We start from the raw sequence: 14,708 nt of genomic DNA on the forward strand, positions 1-14,708 counted from the left end.
GACACAAAGTCTCTTATTGTGTAGTGTCGGCCCAGCCTGAACCCAACCCTGCTCGACCCGACGTTTGTCCACCACTAAGTCTCATTAGTATCTCTCACGCTTAAAGCTTGTTTGACGTCTCCTAAATAAATGAATTTATTTGAATCACATCATCTTTTTATTTTTCTATACATCTTTTCGTAAAAAATTAAAAAAATATACTTATTTAGATTATTCCATCAACACTTTAATTTGCAATTAAGGCCCCGTTTGTTTTGGGGTTAAATAGATGGGAGGGGATTAGTATGGAGGTGAGGTTATTTAGTGTTGTATTTGTTTGTAGAGTTTGGGAGGGGATTAGGATGGAGGAGGTGATATAAATGGAGGTTGGAAGGGGGATTGTTGGTATTAGAAAAATAGTGAGGGGATTAGAAATTTTTTTATTTATTTTTATTTTTTATATATTAGGAATTTTTTTTAAACATTAATGTTTAATTTTTTATATTTTTTTATTTGTTTTATTATTTTATATAAAAATAATTTAACAATTCCTACACTAAGAAGTATCATCAAAACAAATATAATTTTACTTAATTCACTCACTATGAATCCCCTTAATTCTACCTCTGAAAACAAATGAGGCCTAATAGTTAGTATTTGGGTTTATTACGTAGTGATTGGTCCAAAGACATTTCCTTTGTATATGTGTATATATATATATTTGCTTGACACTTTATCATTTAGTCACTTTATTAAAAGTATGTAAATAATTCTCTTATGATTTTAGACTAAGTTATAACCCTAACTTTGTTAACGACAAATATGAAATGACCATAACATCTATCTAGCTTTCTTTCTTTTTGGGGGGGGGGGGGGGAATTATAAAAAAAATTTCTTCAGAATTTGACTTTTTTAACAATATAAATCCGAGTTTTTAATTTTATCAATTTAAACTTTAATATTTTAATTTTTTTCAATCTAAAACATTCGTTTATTTTCATTAAGTAAAATCAATAGAAAATTAGTATTTTAGTTATTAAATACAATGTAGATATATATAAAATCTTCAAAATACCCTTTTTCATTGAATTTAATGACTAAAATACTTATTTTTTTCATCGATATTACTTACACTCTTGTTTTAGCGGAAAATACTTTCTGAAAAATAAATTTAGTATTTTTTGGTATTTGGTACAATAAAAAACAAAAGTCAACAAAAAATATTATTCATGATTAATGGAAAATAAGGTTATTTGGGCAGATAATATTTTTTACTTTTAAAAGGCAAAAAAAGTTTTATAGGCTGAAATTTTATCAATATCACCACACCACCACCACTCTCACCTCTGCCACCACACCACCATCACCACAGTCACCGCCACCACTATGTCACCATCACTACCATGCCACCACTTCTACTTCCACTTTCGTTCCACCGCCAAAGATTGAAAAATATTTTCTCTAAAAAATATTTTATGGAAAAAGTTTTTCGTAAAAAATATTTTCCATTAGAAATTTTTTTTACCAAAACAAACGGAGCATCGTAAACAGACAAATGGTTTAAATTAAAAATAAATCAAAATTTTAGAATTTAAATAGACAAAATTAAAAATTAAAATTTTATTTTGTTACAAATATCAAACCTTGAGAGGTTTTGTTTTGTTGTTGTAATTTTTCCTATTTTTTCACTTCGCTTATTTTTCTCTCTCTTCTATTATACACATAATTTCCAAGTTAAACAACATTAATCTCTCATAAAAAAATATTAATTCAATTAAATCACAAATTAACCTTAAATCCCTTATTATTTAATCTATTCCTAACATTTTATCCTAATTTACATTTAACTATAATATATACATATCGGGCGAATTACACCAACAATCTCTATAATTTGGGGCTCGTATCCCTGACTTTTCAATTGCGACATTTTTGATTTTGAATTTTGAATCTTATTCCAAATAAGGACAATTGAGCATACCATTACTCAATTTTAAGGACAAAGTTATCAATTTGATAAAATATAGGGGATTTGTTTTAGGGTCCTTGGTATTAAGATTTTATAGCATAAAAGACATCTAATATTTTCATAATATCTAAGGTCTCTCAAATTGATCTAGAGAAAATTCGATTCAGAGAATTTCTCTGAACTCAAGAAAAATTCTAGGAATTTCTCTGGACTCCAAACTAGAGAAATTTCCAGAGAAATTTGCCTCATTACGTGCAAAGAATTACTCTAGATTCAAACTAGAGAAAATTGAAATTTCTCTAAATTCAAACTAAAGAAATTCAGATAAAATTAAAATTTCTCTAGCTTTGTTTACAAAAAATTAAAATTTTTCTGACTTTATTCATAGAGAATTTCTCTGGCTTTCTTCACAAATTTCTTTATGAAGAAAGCCTCTCTATAAAGAAAGCCTCTGTCTTAGCTTATTCAACAATTCTACTCCAAAATTTATACCTATCAAAATAATTCAACAATTCACATGAACTAAATATCTCAACTCAACCTTGAATTGAAAAATAATCAAACAACAAATAATTGAACTAAAACACAAAAATTATTATTGCACACACCAACATTTCTTTTCTCAACAGCTTCAATCATTATTATTATTTTATGAATGTTGTTGTTCTCAATTCTTTAAACTCATAATTCCAAAACTTACCAGAAATGCCTAGATATATGTGCTACAACTACAATTTCTTTCGCAAGATGTAAACATCTGTCTCTTCGTAGGCATATTCAGGATGCAAATGCTCGTGTGGAACCTTCTAGATGTCGAAAACTCGGCCACAGATCTCCTAGAACAAGTGGTGAGGCCTCCGGAGACCGCAATTGGTATCCAAGGAGGACAATCCTGGAGTCCCCAATCAAGGCCTCCATGGTGAAGACCAGTGGGGCAACAATGTCCTCGATGTAGACGATGTCGGTAGCAACAATGACGTCAAATGAAGGGGATAGGGCTTTTGATTTGATCAAAGTTGGTCCAGTAGAGTTAGGCGGTCTTTAGGGTTTTACCGAGAACGGGTTTGTTGGACTTGAGGTTGTGTTTGAGGGCGGGCATGACGGGGGTGATGTCGGTGAGGACAATGTTGTGTGAGGCTGAGGAGGTGAAGCCCCATGTTGGTGGCCCCACAGTCGGCTCCGATCTCGACAGCACGATTGTTGTGGAAGTCGAGGAGGGCGGTGTAGAGGTTGAAGGATCTCTTCTGGGATGTGAGGGAGACTTTTGGGGAGGAGTTTGGAGAGAGAGAGAGAGAGAGAGAAAGAAAGAGAGAAAGAAATGAAATTTAATTTGGGAGAGTTAAATTTCTTTGTGATAAATAGGTGTGAGCTTGAAGAATCTTAGACATCATAAAATAATATTGTAAATTTCTTCCATTATTAAAAATGGGAGAGAGACTTTATACTAATTTTCTCTAAAAATATAAACTAATTTAACAAAAATATATGTCAAAAAAATATTTTTAAATTTATAAAAATTATTTCTACCCACCAAAGATAAAATTACGTAAAATTCATAAATCTTTTACATATTTATTTATTTATTTTATCAAATTAATTTTTAGTATATGTTTGGATGATGATCATGTAATGGGCGGTTGTTTTTATTTTCATTAAATTAATTTCTATTTTTTCAAAAATTAAATATGGCGACAACTTTGATATAATTATTAAACCAATCCAATAAATCAAAGAATCTAAAATTAAAAACATTTCATATATTAAATATATCGATTACACATTAAAAGTTTAATAGCTATACATTACATAATAATCATCCAAAAATATCTGTTAACAACAAATACAACCATCTATTACATGATAACCATTGAAAAGCATGAACAAAAACAACCACTCATTACATGATCATCATCCAAACACATAATAAAAATTAATTTGGTAAAAATAAATAAATAAATAATTGTGTAAAAGATTTATCAATTACATAATTTTTATCTTTGGTAGGTAGAAATAATTTTTAAAAATTTAAAAATATTTTTTTGACATTTATTTTTATCAAATTAGTTTAGGGTAAATTACAAACACACCTCCTGAGATTTACTTAAATTACAAATTATTCCCTATGGTTCTAGAAATTACATTATGCCCCCTGAAGTTTATAATTTCATAACAAATAGGCTCTTTTATTAATAAATCACTAAGTTAATTAACAGTTTTAATAATGTTAAAATTTTATTTCAATTGATAATTCAAATAATTTTATTATTGTATAAGTGAACAGTTAGAAATTTCACTTTTTCAATTAATTCTGCCAAATAAAAAATTCTGACAGGGAGGTATTTGTAATTTTTCAAACCACAGGGGTAATTCGTATTTTAAGCAAACCTCAAAGATTGTATTTGTAATTTACCCATTAGTTTATATTTTATCAAATTACGGACTTTGCCCTTGAAATTGAGTAATGGTATCTTCAATTGTCCTATTTGGAACAAGATTCAAAATTCAAAATAAAATGTGTTATAATTGAAAAATTATGGATTAAAGTGACACAAACTGTTAATATAATTATTCCATATATATATACACGTATTATATATATCTATATATACATAGTTGAGTGCGAATCTAGCATTGGGGGCGGATCACATATGCCGCCTAAGCGGAAACATATGTAACGTGCTAATGGAAAAAAACATTCTAATTATTATGTTTGGTTTCAGTTTTTAAAATATTTTTTAAAAATTTTTATTTTTTATTTGCCATTTTTTTTTTCATTGAATTTTTTTAATGTTTTAAGCAATGCTTTTAATTTTTAGATACACCTAACATAAATATACTTAAAAAGTATAACATTTGTGAAATTTTTTTTTATAAAAATCATTAAATACCAAAAATACAAAAAAAAAAACGAAAATTCAGTACATTTTTTATATTTTTGTGTATTTATTAATTTTTTAAAATATTTTTCACAAATATTTTACTATATAGATACATCTAAGTAAAGTGTATCTAAAAAAGTAAAAAAAAAAATGCTTAAAATTTTAAAATATTCACTAAAAATAAAAAACAAAAAATAAAAAAAGAAAAAAAAATAAAAAAACTCAAATTCTAGAAAACTAAATTCAAAAAACTAAAACCAAACACACTGAATTAAGCTGCAAGAAAATCATCTTTTGAATCAAGTTTAGTCTTCCCAAGTTTTATAGTTAAAAATGTATGAGCATTCATATCATAAGTCTATTTTTAATTTTTTTATATGGCTATTAGGGTTAAACTATAATATCTTTTGAAATCAATTTATTTGTCTATCTGTTAAAATCAACATATCTATTTATCTGTTGAAATGCGACACATTTTATTCTTTTAACAACATATCTGTTGAATATCACACATTTCTCTACATCACCACCACTGCCTGCTGTGGACGAGGATGGCGACTTTTTCAGACAATTTCTCGATGACTTTTACCAGCAACCTTTTTGACGTATTCTTATCACCAAATAAGATTTTACTTTAAATTTAATGTCTTATACCCTTTAGAATGGACTTTTTTACCAATTTTTCTTTAAAAATGTATGTTTTTATACATGGTTGAAAAATGTAAAATTAACAAAAGACAAATTAACTTATAAATAACATATAAATTTAAATTTAATAATGCCATGTTAAATGTAAACAAAAATCTCTTTTTATCTTGTTTTTTTATGCATTTAGTTTGTCATATTTATTTATCTATGGCCACTTAAAACTGTACAAAGCCTTTAGAGAATAGGGAGAGATTTTTAAGATCTACAACATCATAAATATCCTTATGTAATTGATTAATTGCTTGTTTAAAGTAACTAATCTTCTCCATCAGAATAATTTTTGTTGCTATATATCTCAAACAAGATTTAAAAAAAAAAAAAGAAAAAAAAGAACAATCTTTTATATTTATTCTACTAATGATTGATTAATTGCTTGTTTAAAGTAACTAATCTTCTCCATCAGAATAATTTTTGTTGCTATATATCTCAAACAAGATTTAAAAAAAAAAAAGAAAAAAAAAAAGAACAATCTTTTATATTTATTCTACTAATGTTGTGTTTGGTTAGAGGATTTGGGGAGGGATTTGAAAAGGGAAAGAAAAAAGGTGTGTGAAACTATGTGAAATTTAAGCATATTTTATTCTCATTTCACCTATATTTTCCATTTCTCTTTTCAAATCTTCCCTCAAATCTCCCAACCAGGTCGCGACTCAAGACTATGTTGAAAATTTAGGATTCAAAATAGTTCACGACAATATTTCTGTTTTCAGATGACGAACAAATAAAAAAGCATACAGAACAAGAGACATAAGCAAACTAAAGTGCAATATATAAATAAAAAATACCCCCCAAAAAAATCTTGAGTTTGACTCTTATAATAAATAATGGGTTTTAATTTTGTTAATTTAAATTATATTCTTTTGCTTTATTTTCAATTTAAACCATTCTCTTATTTTCATTAAATAAAATCGACTAAAAAATGATATTTTAGTTATTTAACTCAATATATCTAAAATGAGAGCTTTTTTTGATAAATCATCTTTCTAAGAGTTTTATTTCATCCCACTCATATTCTTTTTGACTATTTTATTAGATCATATTTGAAGTAAAAAGACCAAAACACCATCATTCTCTCATGCCCCCTATTAATGTTGATATTTAATGTTGATTGTTATTATGTTTTGATAATTTCCATTTATCAGGATGTTGACTGTCATTATATTCATATTAATTTGAAATAAATTTTCATCATTGTGTTGTCAATTACATGATGTGAATATTCATACTGAAACATACGAATGTGAGCGTTCACATCACTACATATTGTGAATAAGAATGTTGTCAATTAAAAATAAGGAGGTTCATATGTTATGAACGTTCACATCACTACATTAGATGAGAAAAAAAAATTCGGAAATGTGTCGTGAACGTTTGCATCAGATGAGAGAGAATGTTCACATTATTTTTAATGTGTTGTCAATTAAAAATATATTCATATTATATAATAATATAAAATAATATCAATGTTATTTAATTTGTGTATAAAATTTTATATGCCTTGGTCCTTTCCCTTCTCTTTCTTTTGCTAACATTAAATATCAATATTAAATATAAGGGCATAAGAGTCTAAAAATATAGTATAAATAAAGAAAAAATACTTTATAGAATAAAAGTATAAATACATGGGACTAACAGCATATTTGTTTGGACGGACTGGATAACGGGGGATTGGAATCCATCGGATTATAATCTTGAGATTCATAGTCCTGAGACCATTTGGTTGGATAGGATATGTATCACATGTTTATTTAGTCATAGGATTAAGTGTCAAGAAATGACTATTTGGTTGGATAGGTTATGAATCTTATTTTGTTAGGGAGAATGATAAATGCTCAAATGACTATTTTATCATTTTTAATTATTTACTAAATAATAGCAATATTAAATATATCTTTAAATTTATTTTATTTTATTTTTTACACAATTAAATAAAATTAATTTTAAAATTAAATAAATAAAATATCAATAAAAATATATGCTATTTTTTAATTAAAATTTTAAATAAATTTATTTTAAAAAATAAAAATAATTAAATAATGAAATTAAATAAAACATCTATTAAAATTTAAATAATGAAATTAAATAAAATATCAACAAAATTTTTAGAGTAAAACATCAATAAAATATCTATAAAAAATTAAATAAATAAAACATCAATAAAAATTAAATAAAATTATTTTATTTTTAAATTGAGATTACTTTATTAAGTATAATTAATACCATAAGAAAAAAAATATTTAATATTAGAGGGTCAACAATGTAATTTGGCAACTTAGGCTTGGTTTGGCATAATAAAAAAAAGTCAAAAAGTCAAAAAGTCACTATCCTATTTAAGTCATATCATCTCTCTATCACATTACTTCAAACTTAACCCATACCAAACTCATATTTCATAAAAAGTCAAAAAGTACACTTATTTAGTTTATCCCAAACAACCCCTTAATCTCATGGGATGAGTTAGCTCGTGATTTGTGTCCCCCTCCCCCCTTCCCATGGGATAATATAGTCTCACAGATTTGGGATTAATAGTCCGGTGCAAAAAATTTGAAACAAACAACTAACTATTAGTCCGAATGAACTATTAGTCCAATCTCACCTTTCAATCCCACCAAACAAACATGTTGTAAGTGGGTTAAAAAATTCATTGATGGACTTCTTCAATTAGAACACTTCTAAATAGAATTTATCAATAAAAATCACATCTAAAATATTTATTTTCGTTGAGTTTAATGGCTAAAAATATCATTTTTTCATCGGTTTTATTTAACAAAAATCGACAGATGGTTTAGATTGAAAATAAATAAAAAAATTTAAATTTAAATTGAAGAAATTAAAAATTCAAGATTTATTTTATTATAAGGTCAACATTAGGGATTTTTTTTTGATAATTTTCGCTAAAATAAATGACACATAACCTGAAAACAAAAAAGGATAACAAATAAGGGAAAATACAAGAATAAAAGCAATTCTAAACCATATATATAATAAATACCACATATCGCTAATACAATGAACTTATTTTTTATAAACTTGGCTAGAAAATTATTTAAAAAATTCTTTCATATAATTAATTTAGGGTGCAAAATTTTATAATTTTGGAGGTGGGAAATATAATAATTTGAGAATTATCTTATTAATGCAAATAATATGAGATGTTTTTTAAATTTTCGGCGTGCAACCGCCCCCAAGATATATCATTGTATATACTTCTAAATCACAGAATTATTTTGAGTTCTAAAAACATTTAATAAAAATTAAATATATATATATATATTTATTTATTCATTCCTGGTTGGAGCCCTAAGTCACTTTGGTAGAGACTGACGTGATAAACAATACATTTACCATTCGAGCAATACATCCTACATGCATTTAGCTCAAAATTAAACTTCATATTTTTCATATTTAACATCACACTCATCTAGTCAGAGGCGGAGATAGAGAAGGGAGGGGGAGTCACATGCCTCCTTGGGTTTTGGGTTTTTTATATTTATTTATTTTAGAAAAACAAACAAATATAAAGAAAATATTTTTAAAAAAATTATAAAAATATTATTTAGAGTGAAATTTTATTGACATTTTTAAAATTATGAGAACAATAATTGTTGTTTTAATTGAAAAATGAGAGATTACGATAAGTCATATTATTATTTACGAAAAAAATTCAACGTAACAGTAATGTCTGTTATTATTAATATGCAAATCTTACTATGAAGATAAAGAATTTATTAGATTGTTAGTTACATTTGATATGTGAAGTTCACCCTCCATGTGTTTTTTTTATTATTGATTGATGATATATATCACATGTTAATTATGGCGTGACATTACTATTATATTAAATTTTCACTCAAATTTTGTATAAAAAAATTACTTTATCATTATATAATTTATTTTAGGACTTCTATCCATAATTTTTTTTGTATTGTTCATAATACATTAGTTACAAATAACATTATTTTTTTTATCTTTTTCAAAGTCAATCTTAAAAATTTATGTGAAATATTTTTGTTAAAAATTTCAATATTATAATTAATAAATACCCTTCTAATTTAATTTCTTGACTCCACCACTGCATCCGGCTGGCACACACCCACTATATATATATATATACAATAACAAAGCTGCTGAGCAAACAATAAAATAAAACAAAATTCAATTCAATTTAAAAAGAAAAATAGCGAAGCATGGTAGAATTATCTAACATCATACATAATAAAGAATAAAGCTTAAGATCCCCAGTGGGGGTACTGGGGTCACTCTTGATTGGCCAAAAAAAACAATTTTTTTTTTTTTCTTCAGCCACTGGCAGAGCGCCATGTGGCACTGGGGGGTCACTTGGGGTGCCCCAGCTGGGGTTCCGAATCATGGCTCTATAATAAATCATGGAATCAATATGCCATAAACAAATTTGCAGTAACAAAAAAATCATTTGTCGAAGATTAATTATTGAAATATCGTTTCTTAAGGAGGGGACAAGTGTCAGTGACAATGGATGGGGATGATAGTTGGATAGTTGGAGTGGGAAGAGGTGGTGGACATAATGGTTTGGGAGGTGAGAGGAGTTACAGATTGCTGTTGTTGGAAAAATTACAAATATTTTTTTGTTAAAATTTTTTATTTAACAGAATTAATTAAAAATGAGAGATTCATAATTGCACTTATATACATTACTAAAATTATTTAAATTATTAATTGAAACATATTTTTATAACATCATTAAAAAAAATTTAATTGACTTGATGATTTATTAATAAAAAATATAATTTGTTATAAAATTAGAAATCTCAAGAGATGGAATGTAATTTCCAAAATCACAGAAAGCGATTTATATTTTAATTAAATTTTAAGAAGTGTATTTGTAATTTATCTTTTTTTTTTATTATTATTATTTCACATTAACTTAAAAAGAAAAGGAGCCCCATTCTCAAAATTCGAGCATGTACTATAGATTCCGTTAGTTTAGTTTAAAGTTTTTTGTATTTTTTTTAAAAAATATATATATATATATATATATATATAAAAAGGATGTAAACTAAACAATACATTATTAGGTTAAAGTGAATTTTGTGAGAAAAAAAATATACAGTAATTTTAACCAGTCTAGTGGAACAGCATACCTTAAAATTAGATTATTGTTATTGGACAAGGGATTTGGCAATTTCAAGTCATGATGATGAAACTAGAAGCAAAATGGCATGCATGGTTTATCCCAGTTTTTGAGTTTCATAACTACTCTTATCAAAAACTTAATAAAGGAAATTTTATAATACACTTCAGAAAAAATAATAATAATAATAATAATGTAGTATATGTCTTAATTACGTTTTTCTGTGAATAAGTGGTTATGATCAATTATAGTGTTATGATTTATTATGATATTAATCATAACTTAATTATAACTTATTATGATTGTTATTTTGATTATAATAGAAGATTTTTCAATTATACCTCAAATAGGGTTTGATTATGAACAAAATGGTGGTTATAACTCAATTATGATTCGTTATAGTGTTAGTTATAATCTGTTGTGATTATTATTTTAGTAGTTACTAAAGGGGTTTTTGGTTATTATAAGATATTTTAATCATGTTAAGTGTATCAAGAGTGAGTACTATAAGGTGTTGGTGAAGGATGAAGAGATTAATGAAAAATAGAAGAACTATTTTGAGAAATTGTTAAATGAGGAATATGAAAGAAGGTCAAAAAGGAAGGAAGTAGCCAATAATAAAAAAAAAAACAAAAACTACTGGTTCTATCGCAGGATTAAGAATTTTGAAGTGGAGATTGCACTTTTTTTTTTAGATAGGCAATTCTAAACAATATATATAATAAATACCACATATCGCAAATACAATGAACTTATTTTTTATAAACTTGGCTAGAAAATTATTTAAAAAATTCTTTCATATAATTAATTTAGGGAACAAAACTTTATAATTTTGGAGGTGCGAAATATAAAAATTTAAGAATTATCTTATTAATGCATATAATATGAGATGTTTTTTAAATTTTCGGCGTGCAACCGCCCCCAAGATCTATCATTATACATAGTTTTGAATCACAGAATTATTTTGAGTTCTAAAGAAAATGAAATCAAATAAAGTTTAAGACTCGATAATATTCCAACTGAAGCTTGGAAATGTTTGGATAAAAAGAGAGCTGTTTGATTGATTAGGTTATTTAGCAAGATTTTATTGACTAGGAAAATACAAGAGTGGATGAAAAGTATTTTAGTGTCAATCTATAAGAATAAAGATGATGTCCAGCATTGCAACAACTATAGATGAATCAAGCTGATGTGTTATATAATGAAAATGTGGGAGAGAGTGATGAAATATCGATTGCAAGATATAACAGAGACATCAGAGAATCGATTTGGATTTATATCGGGTAGGTCAACAATAGAAGCGATCTATCTTTTAAAAAAAATAATAGAAAAGTATAGAAAAAAGAAATGAGACATTCATATGATTTTTATCGATCTTGAAAAAGTATATGATATAGTATCTTAGGATATATTTTGGTGAGTGTTAAAAAAAAAAAAAAGGTGACAAAAGAGTACATTGATGTGATTAGAGACATGCATGAATTGCTTGCTAGAGAGACAAGTGAATTTCCAATTACTATAGGTTTACACTAAGAATCAACCTTAAGTCCTTATCTTTTCGCTTCAATTATGGATGAGTTGACGAAAACTATTCAGGATGATATACTTAACACTAAGCTAGAGATGTAGAGAGAAACACTTAAATCTAAAGGATTTAGGATAAATAGAACAAAGATAGAGTACATGGAGTATAATCTTAAGCCAAGTTTGGGAACCTGTAAAAAAGTCAAAAAGTTACTCAAAAAGTTAAAAAGTTAACACTATTCACCAAAAGTCAACAATTATGACTGCACAACTCCCAATTTGAATTTTTCCCTACAAATCAATTTTACAATTTTTTATTACACATTTTTCCATAAAAAGTCAAAAAATTAACCCAAACATCCATATTTTCAACCTCAATTTTTTAGTCCAAAAAGACAAAAAGTGCACTTATTTAGGACACCCCAAACAACCCCTTAGTAACAGTAACAATAGAAGCAAAGGAGAAGTAAAGATTGAGAATAAAAAATTACCCAAGAGTAGATATATTTTTTTTTATTTAAGATCAATTATCACAATAGTGGGGGAGATTGGAGCGAATGTGATTCATAAAATTAAGACAAGGTGGCTTAAGTGGAGAAGTGTGTATGGGATAGTGTGTGATAAACGAGTACCCACTAGACTAAAAGAAAAGTTCTATAGAACAGTTATTATACCAGCAAAGTTGTATAAGATGAAATATAAGGCAATTAAAATATCATATAGATAAAATGAATGTTGGTGAGATGAGAATGCTAAAGTAGATATGTAATAAAGCTAGATAAGATAGAATTAAGAATGAGTATATTTGTGAATGGATAGGAGTAACATCAATAAAAGATAAGTTAAGAGAGAATAGATTGAGATGGTAGTCATATATAACAGAGACCAACAGAGGCAGTAGTGAAGAAATATAATATAGTGACGGTTGATAGAAGTATTAGGGAAAGTGACAGACCTAAATTCACATGGGCGAGTGTAGTAAATATATATATATATATATATATGAATCTCCTTGATTTGACTAACCAAATAGCCGTTGATAGAGTCGAGTAGAGAAGAATGATTCATGCCGCCGATCTCATTTGATAGGACTTAAAATTTGGTTTGGTTATTTGTGGTATTGACAACACAAATTGTATGATACACATGTACATACAAAATAAAAAAAAAATGATGTGTATTGTAGAAGGATCCAGAGATAAAGGGAGACAGACAAAACTTAAGAACACTCAGCCTGATTGAAGTCCAATTGGCCAAAGTCCACCACCTCCTCAGATAACAACCAAGAACTTACTCTAAACACAAAAGCTGAAGCCCAAACTGAGTTCAACTTCATCCACAAACAAGCAGAAAATGTTGAAATTTAAAATCATTACAAATTCACAACTTAGATACAAAATTCAAGTCTCAAGTACACACTGACAACACCAGCACAAAAAAATAAAATAAATAAAATACACGCTGACAAAATCAGTTCAACAATTTGATACACATGCAGTGCCAGTTTGCACTCCACATTTTGAGCTACTTCACATTGGTTATGATTAGATTTGCAGTTTCATTAGGTTATCAATCACAAGATAGTTTTATAAGGTTATCAACCATGAAGTATGGCTGCGGATACAGATATTGATACGGATACATTACGGCTACGTCAGTACGATAAGACTTTAAAAAATAAGATACGGATATGACAACAATAAATTTTTTTATTTTTAATAATTTACAGTTGAAATTCAATCTACAAATCAAAATTTAATACCAAAACTAAAAAGAGAAATTACAAAACCCAAAGAGAAATCATAGTTCAACAATATCAATACCAAAGTAAAGTCCATAAGTTACTTTAATGCCACTGAATAAGGGAAATTACAAAACAAAGTTTCATTCCAAAAACAAGATAAACAAAATTTAAAAACTTGAAATTTCAATTTTAACTTCTATCAACTTCATTATTGAATAATACATCTTTCATCTCTGATACATCAATTAAAGGATTTGTAATTTCAAGTAAATCAAAACTTTAATAAATTAAAAGTATATCTACTAATGTCTTATAGTTTGGTGTCCCCCCGAGGTACCCAGTATCCACAAAGTATCTAACAATCACAGAATGTACAAAACATACCCAGTATGTATTTCAAGTACTCGATATGCATGCAACCCTATTGATATGCGTACTAAACCAAATCAAACCATGCCTTAAGTCTCATCAAATGGGGTCGGCTGTATAAATTCTTCTTTTCCACTCGACTCTATCCGAGGCTATTTCGTTAATCAAATTAAGAAAATTCATATCTCCATTTATTACACTAGTCCACGTCAGTCTAGGTCTACCCGTTCTCCTAATACTACCATCCACCGTCACTGTATCGCATCTCTTCACTACTGTCTCTGTTGGTCTCCGTTGGTCTCCCTTGTATAACACCAAACCATCTCAATCTATTTGTTTCTCAACTTATCTTCTACCGGTATAACTCCTACCCATTTTCAAATATACTCATTCCTAACTTTGTATTTTCTAGTCTTGCCACACATC

General features: G+C 27.3%; 1 pseudogene; it reads right to left on the minus strand.

Annotated features, from left to right (window-relative positions):
• Positions 1–2,521: 2,521 nt before the first annotated feature.
• On the minus strand, positions 2,522–3,261 carry LOC145799680 (uncharacterized; annotated as a pseudogene).
• Between the last annotated feature and the right edge of the window lie 11,447 nt (positions 3,262–14,708).

This window comes from Camellia sinensis, chromosome 9, assembly GCF_055761805.1.
Source record: "Camellia sinensis isolate YWXY chromosome 9, ASM5576180v1, whole genome shotgun sequence".
Taxonomy (NCBI): domain Eukaryota; kingdom Viridiplantae; phylum Streptophyta; class Magnoliopsida; order Ericales; family Theaceae; genus Camellia; species Camellia sinensis.